Source organism: Rhinolophus ferrumequinum, chromosome 25, assembly GCF_004115265.2.
Source record: "Rhinolophus ferrumequinum isolate MPI-CBG mRhiFer1 chromosome 25, mRhiFer1_v1.p, whole genome shotgun sequence".
NCBI classification, from domain to species: domain Eukaryota; kingdom Metazoa; phylum Chordata; class Mammalia; order Chiroptera; family Rhinolophidae; genus Rhinolophus; species Rhinolophus ferrumequinum.
The window spans coordinates 2,059,559-2,066,963 of NC_046308.1; positions in this window are offsets into that span (position 1 = coordinate 2,059,559).

The following is a 7,405-nucleotide window of genomic DNA, read 5'->3' on the forward strand; positions in this document are numbered from 1 at the left end:
TTCACCCCTCCCCCTTCCCACACTTTACGGATGAAAACATTGAGCCTTGACCCTCCAGAAGTAGCACAGGCAGTGTGGACTCTTTACTAAGTTTCTTTAGCTCTGATATATGGACACAGTGTATTTTGTTGTTGATTTTTATTCTGGTGTGAGTTTTGTTTATCATTGTTACAAAAAATAGGGACCCTCTCTACATAGTTCTTGTCATTTGTTCTTTACTTAATAATTGGGGTAGGAAACTTGAACCTGCCCCTAAGGTGCCCTGCCTGCCTTCAGTGACACCCATCCAGGCAGCGCTGTGAAGGAGATTTGCAGATGTGATTAAATCCCAGATGAGTTGCCCTTCAGCTAGAGACATGATGCAGGGTGAGTGTCACCCAATAATGGGCCCTTTGAAGGGACCGGGCATTTCTTGACATCAGAAAGAGTCAAAGCGTGACAGGGACTTAATGTCAGGGTGGTTCCCTATCGCTGGCTTTAGGAATGACGGCGCAGGGGTGGCTCGGTGATAAGGGACACTGGCAGGGTCTCCGAGCAGAGAGCAGCCCCCCAGCTGACAGCCAGCAGGAAATGACCACCTCAACGCCCCACCTCAGAGAACGAGACTCCGTCACAAGCACAGGAGCTGGAAAGATCTCCCGAGGAGACCCCAGCCCGCCCACACCTCGATTTCCGCCAGGCCTACTTCCCACCCACAGGCCTGTGAGCTCATGGGTGTTGTGTGAGTCGCTACAGTTGTGGTTCTTTGCTACAGAGCAACAGAAAATCAGTACAATAAGATGTGACGAATACTTTTCCAGAATCCCGCGCCTACAGTATCACGTGAGTGACTGCAATGTATTCCACGTGTGCTGGCATTGCAGATTTCATCCCTGCTTTCTTACGGTACAGCTTCACTGTTTCCAAGCTTCTTGCTATTTTTAAGCAGCGTCATAATGAACATAAAATAGCTAAATCTGCGCACGATCTTAGATTCCTAGAAGTGCAATTGCACAAAGTGCAGGTGAATGCATTTTGATACAAATGACTAATTACCCTCCAGAAAAGTGGCACCAGTTTACTTTTCTATTGGTCATTTATGAGCACACTCATTTCCCAGAACAACGTCAGCCCTGGGTACTTTCTACTTTAAGTGACAAAGCATGGGCCCCTCTTTTTGCATTTTTGAATTATTGGTGTCATTTGAATTTTTCTTTCCTGAGGGCATTAGTCTTCTTTCTTTTCTCTGTATGTGTGCGTGCATATCTACTGCTTGTATGAGTTAGGACTTTCTCAGCAGCAAGTGACAGAAACTCACATTTGCCTAATCAGAAAGAATTTATGGGGTCACAACTGTCATGTCCAGTAAAAAAGCTACTTCAAGCCATGATCAGACCCAAGACGTAGAAAATGTCATTTTGATACAAGATCTTTCTTCGTTCTTCTAGGTTCATTCTTGAGTTTCACAAGATGGGCCCTGGCAACTCCAGGCTCATACCTTTATAATTATAAATCCAGCAGAAAGAAGAACACTTTTTTTTCCCTGGGTACTCCAGAGTAAGTCATGGGATTAGCTGTGATTAGACCAACTTGGGTCACATGTCCATCTCTGAGCCAATCACTGCAGTTCAATGCTAGATGGACTGCTGTCATTGGACAGGCTGAGGTCACTTGAGGACTCCCAGCCTAGGAGAACAATCAGTCCTCCCTGAACCACAGCGAGCACTGCTTAGTGAAAAGTCAAGGTGCTCTTGCCAGAGGAGGAGGAGATGCTGATTGAGGGAGACCAAGCACAGCTGTCCTCTACAGCGCCCGGCGTTCACTCTGACAATTGTAACTACTGGATGTTTAGCCAATACATTTCATAGGATTCCTGAGAACTCTATAACATGAGGCCATTCACTTTGTCGTTTGTGTTTTAAATATTTTTTTCCAATTTGTTGGCTGTTAACCAAAATGATTATTTTTTACACAAATTAGTTTTTAAGTCTTTATGCAGTCAAATCAGTCGACTTTTCTTTTATGACTTTAATGTTAGGCTTAGAAAAGCACTCCCCTCCTAAGATTTTATATTTGCCGATATTGTCTCTTAATGCTTTCGTATTTTTATTTCTCCATGACCATATTTTATCCATCTGGAATTTATGTTGGTATGATCGATATGCAAAGCCTCCTTTCCTCACGTTTAATCGCTTATTCCAACAGAATTTATTGCACAATCTATCCTTTCCCCATGGATTGGAAATGCCTTTTTTATCATCTGCTGAATTATTTTATGTATGGACTTCAATTCTAATCCTTTGTATTCATCTCCATTGATCTTCCCTGTGAGGCCTAATCTAAGTAACAAATACACTTATAACTACTGATGTTCATTTTATGATTGCAATAGAGTCAGATATTTGTAAGGAATTCTACAAGTGGCAGTCAAAACAGAACCATCAGATATGGTCCCACATCTGTCATCATCTCGTACTTCTTCAACTAAGAGGAAGCAGAAGTTATTTCTTGAACTTACTCTCACTCCCTCTCCCACTTCCCCCACTGTATTGGTGAATGCCCGGCTCTTGCAGGTGTCCTGTGGGTTTGTGAAACGCAGGCGGGAAAGAACCCACGAAATAGAGGTTGCTGCTCACAAGGGTCCAATAAAATGAGGGCTTGAAAAACATCAAATCCCAACCCATCTCCCTGGCCACACACTCTCACATCCTCTAGGAAACCAAAACGCGAGTTATTCTAAGAGCTGAGTTAATTCACACAGAGGAGGTTCGTGTGGCTTTGGTTTGGGCTCAGGAATGTAAGACTTGGTTCCGTCCATTGTTGGCAGTTCTTAGCTCTTGTATTTTCTGCTTCTACCCAGGTTACCTGCAGCCAGACAGAAATGGGACTCCTTGAAATAAATAGAATTTATGACAACTCTCCACGTCCAAAGACAGTCCAAAGCTCGATGACATGGCCGGTGACGCTAATATGGCTAATGACTTACGCCGTGGCCTGACACAAAGACGAGCGGGGCCTATCAGGGACCCTTGGCAGAGAACTGGGGCCCAGAAAAGCAGAAGCATGGGCCATGATGCAGACAATGGGCTGTTGTGACCTAGGGAGTAGGTGTTCAAAGGTTATTTGTTGACTGAGTGATGTCCTGCTGACGCAGAGTCCATGATGGCTACTGGTAGACCAGTGTTTTGAGGAAGCTGGAACTGTGACAGATGGGGCAACCAGGGGTGAGCAATGCAGATGTGAAACAACAAGCAGAAGTGTCATGAAAGAAGTCAGAGAAATCTGACAGCACCTGAAATGTCCTCAGTCTCCGCTGGTTTCTGAATCCACTCCATCCGGTAGCATCTCTCTGAGCTCTGCACTGGATAAGGCACAGGGGACTGGCGCTGACGGAGAAGGAAGGCCACTGCATTTTAGAGTGAACATTGCATTTGCAATGCCAGTCCACACCACAGTATCCTGGCAGCGAGGTCCTCTTTCCCAGAAGGCCTTTGAAGTGAAGAGGCTGCCCACAGGACTACTTTGTAAGGCAGTATTGTCTATCCTTTGGGTACCTGCTGGGTGCATTAGGTCATTTATTTATCTGACTAGTTTAGCTGCACAGGAGAGACTCACACAGTTGTTTTCAGGACAAGTATACCCAACAACGTGGGGAGAGGCCACTTCCACCAAGTCTTTAGCTATACAATCACTGGGGCTTAGTACAAGGGCTGACAACCCCCGATCACAGGGGGCCAGGCAGAGAACTCTAAGAGCAAATTGGGCCGGGTCCGAGAAAACAAAAATCAGGTTGCCCTCCCTTGCTCTACCTTTAATGTTCCCACTTCCTGATCGAATCACAGTAAGTGGCTTTGGCTACAGGTAACAGAAAATCCAACACAGTAGCTTAAACAATGTAAGATTTGTTATCTTTTATTATCTGACTTTTCCTTGATTCTCAACTGTGCTACCCACAAAGCTGGCTTCATCCTAAACCTGTTCTTCTCAGGGTTGTGAGATAGCTGCCGGCAGCAATTGGGGCCACGGAATTCCTACTTCACGCCCAGTTTGGAAAAGTGTGTCTGTCTCGCAGTCATGGAATAAGGGTTCTTTCCTTCAGCCTTGCTGGGCCAATTTATGTCACCTGTCTTCTCCTGGGCCCTAAGAGATTTTCATATCCCCGGTGGCTAGCATCTGGGTTCCTGAAGAGCAGGAGAGACCAGCATTGGTTTCAACTAGCCAGATCCAGAAACAATGAAGTTAGTTTCTTCCAGGCTAGATGGGTAGCTGGTGGGGAGCGGAATGGGATGGGGACAAGTAAACACCTGAGTGGAATCAGGATTCTGTTTGGAAGGACAAAGAGGGTGTGCGTGTCGGACAAGTGAGTGATCGGGCCCTTTCACGTGGGCGCGGAGCAGCGGTGTCAGACAGGTCTTTCTGCAGGGGTAGAGTGATGGCCAACATGGGCGTCGCTTGTCACGTGTGGCTACTGAGCACTAGAAATGTGGCTGGTGAGACTGAGGGAAAGCAGTTTCATTTTATGGAATTGGAACTAATCTAAGTTCAAACACTGCACTGGACAGTGCAGACACAGAGGATAATTTCTCTACCGTGAGAAAAACAAAACAACAGAGAGGGGAGGATTTCAGTAAGCTAGAAAGTGCATGCCTCATTAAAGACAGTGGCTATTACCGGCCGTCAGCAGACAACGGCTGTGAGGGAAGTCAGCTGTGTTTCCACTATCTGATGCCGGGTACAAACCTCCCCAGTACTTACTAGTTTATAATAACAACTATCTTGTTTGTTCAGTTCTGCTATCGGGGTTGAGGCTCGGCAGAGCAGTTTTTCTTTTGGTCTTGCTGGTCATGATTTGTGTGGCTTCATTCAGCTGGCAGGTGGCCTGGGGTGCTGGGGCAATGGGATCCCCCCACTCTACCAGGTCACTGCTGCCTGTCCCTCATCATGTGACCTCTCCAGCAAGGTAGCTGGACTTCTTACATGGCATTCTGGACTCTTATAGGCACAGAAGTGAGAGCTGCCAGACCTTCTTAAGGTTTAGGCCCAGACCTGGCCCAGGGATACTTCTGCAGGGTCTCTTTGCCAAGCAGGTCATAGGCCCAGCCTTGTAAGACTGTGACCTGTGCAGAATATATAAGAACAAACACGAGAGGCGTGGTTCGAGCAGGGATAGGGTGCTGTCACTAGAGTAACAGGTGACCACAAGTCCCAAAGTTGCCAGAGTTCTCAGGTTTTTACTAGCAGCAGGGCATCCAAATTTGTATGTGAAACCTTCCAATTTTTAACTGTTACCTCACATTTTTGGGGGCAACAGCTTTATTGAGACATAATTCACACGCCATATAGTTCAATCCATCTAGTGTTCAATTTGATGATTTTTAGTACATTCACCGAGTTGTGCAACTATCAGCACAATTAATTTTAGAATATTTCCATCACCACAAAAAGGAACCACGGACCCTTTAGCAGCCATTCCCCAATCTTCCCATCCCCCCGCACCTGGCAATCACACCGCCATCTGCACTCTGTCGGTACAGGTTTGCCGATTCTGGACAGTTCATAGAAATGGAATCTTGCAGTACGTGGTCTTGGCTTTTTTTTTTTTTTTTTTTTTTTTAACACTGCAGCCAAACCAAAACATTTCTGCCTGCTGGATTTGTTTTGCAATCTCAAGGCATGAGAGATGGCAGTGCCCAAGACCCCTCCCACGGGTCAGAAACAAGCAGTCCGAATTCCTCAGTGTCAACCTGAACTCTGTAACTGCCTCCCTCCCCCCTTTTCTCTCAGCTTTATGCTTCTTCACTGAAACAATCCAATTGAGGTGGTTTGCTGTCCTCCAAAATGGCACATCTATAACGGGCAAAGGTTCAACACCACGCCATCGCACGAGCCACGCCAAACGGCTTTTCATCCCACGTCTAATGTTCATGTTATTCTGGACTCTGCCTGAGTGTCAGTCCTGTCCGTCTTGGGTCAAACACTCAGAGGTCCTGCCTCGTCTACTGGCTGAAGGGTGGAAGAAGCACTGGGCTAGGAATTACCTAGTTACAAGCCTTTTCTTTAAGCCTGATTCCAACGCCTCCTACTATGTGTGATCCTGCAGAGGGATCTTTAGGGGTTTGCTTTTCCCGTTAGTGAAATGAGGCTACAAATATACGCTGTAGACATCATGGGAATGTCAAAAAAAAAAAAAAAATCAGGTGACTAGAGAGGTTCTTTCAGCACCATTTACAATTCAACAAATATTCATTCATTTATGCAGTTAATTCCACACGTATTTATCATTGGTGGCTACTGCGCTCGATTCTAGGAATATAGTGAGGACAAAATAAACGAAGTCAGCCCTCCAGCTTGGAAGATAGCTGTCAGTTTCACAAAATAAGTAATTATAAATTATAATGGGTGCTGTGTAAAAAAAGAAGTATAGGGTGCTGTAATGACATACAAGGAGGGGATCTGATCTCATCGGGGACGATCGGGAAAGTGATACAGGCTGATAATTAAGCTGGCTAGCACTGCTGGATCGTGTGGGGAAGGTCCTGTTCTGGCTTCCTGGTGCTCTCATTAAATATTCACCTACGGCCTGCTGTGTGCCAGCACACCAGGCATTAGTCTAGGTGTCAGACATTTAGGAAGGTAAAAATGTTAATACTTGCTACTTAAGTGTCTTCAGAAGGACCACCTACCCTGATGACCCACTGGCAAGCCGCCTTCCCAGGTGATGGCTCCTTCCTTTTCTTCGCTGGAGTTAAGGATGGAGGAAGAGGAAACAATGTCACACTAGTTGAATCATTGCAGCCATGCTTCCCCATTTCTGAAGACATGCTGGGGGCCGGTTTTGGAGGACACTCTGTCCCACTCCATGGGCCAGGCACTGTTGTAGGTACCGGGGGCACGGTGAGGAACAAGAAACAGAAGAACGCTGCCACCATGGAGCTTGCACCATGGGGACCACGGACAAGCTGGGGAGACAAAAGAATAAACAATAAAACAGACAAATACGATGGGGAAACTAAAACAGGATGGGGGTGGGGTCGACTTTGCATGGGCTGGTCAAGAAACGCTTCTAAGAAATGACCCTGGAGTTGAGAACTGGAGGAAGACAGGATGCCAACCACGTGACAAGGAGCCGGGCTCTGAGCTTGGCTCATTCTAGGGCAGTGGTTTCTCAATGGGGGTGATTCTGCGGCCCAGGGGCCATTTGGAGGAATTTTCAGTTGTCACAGCTGGGGCACTGGGGTGGAACCGGCATCCAGTGGAGAGCAGAGGGGAGGGCGGCGACTAACCGTCCTCCTGTGCGCAGGGCGGCCCACACCCCAGACAAGCGCCTGCCGCAGTACGGGCGGCCGGGGGCCAGGCGGCGGGCGCGGGGCCCGCCCAGCCACGCAGGCGTCAGCCTCAGCGCGGGCCGGCTTTGCAGCGGCGGGGC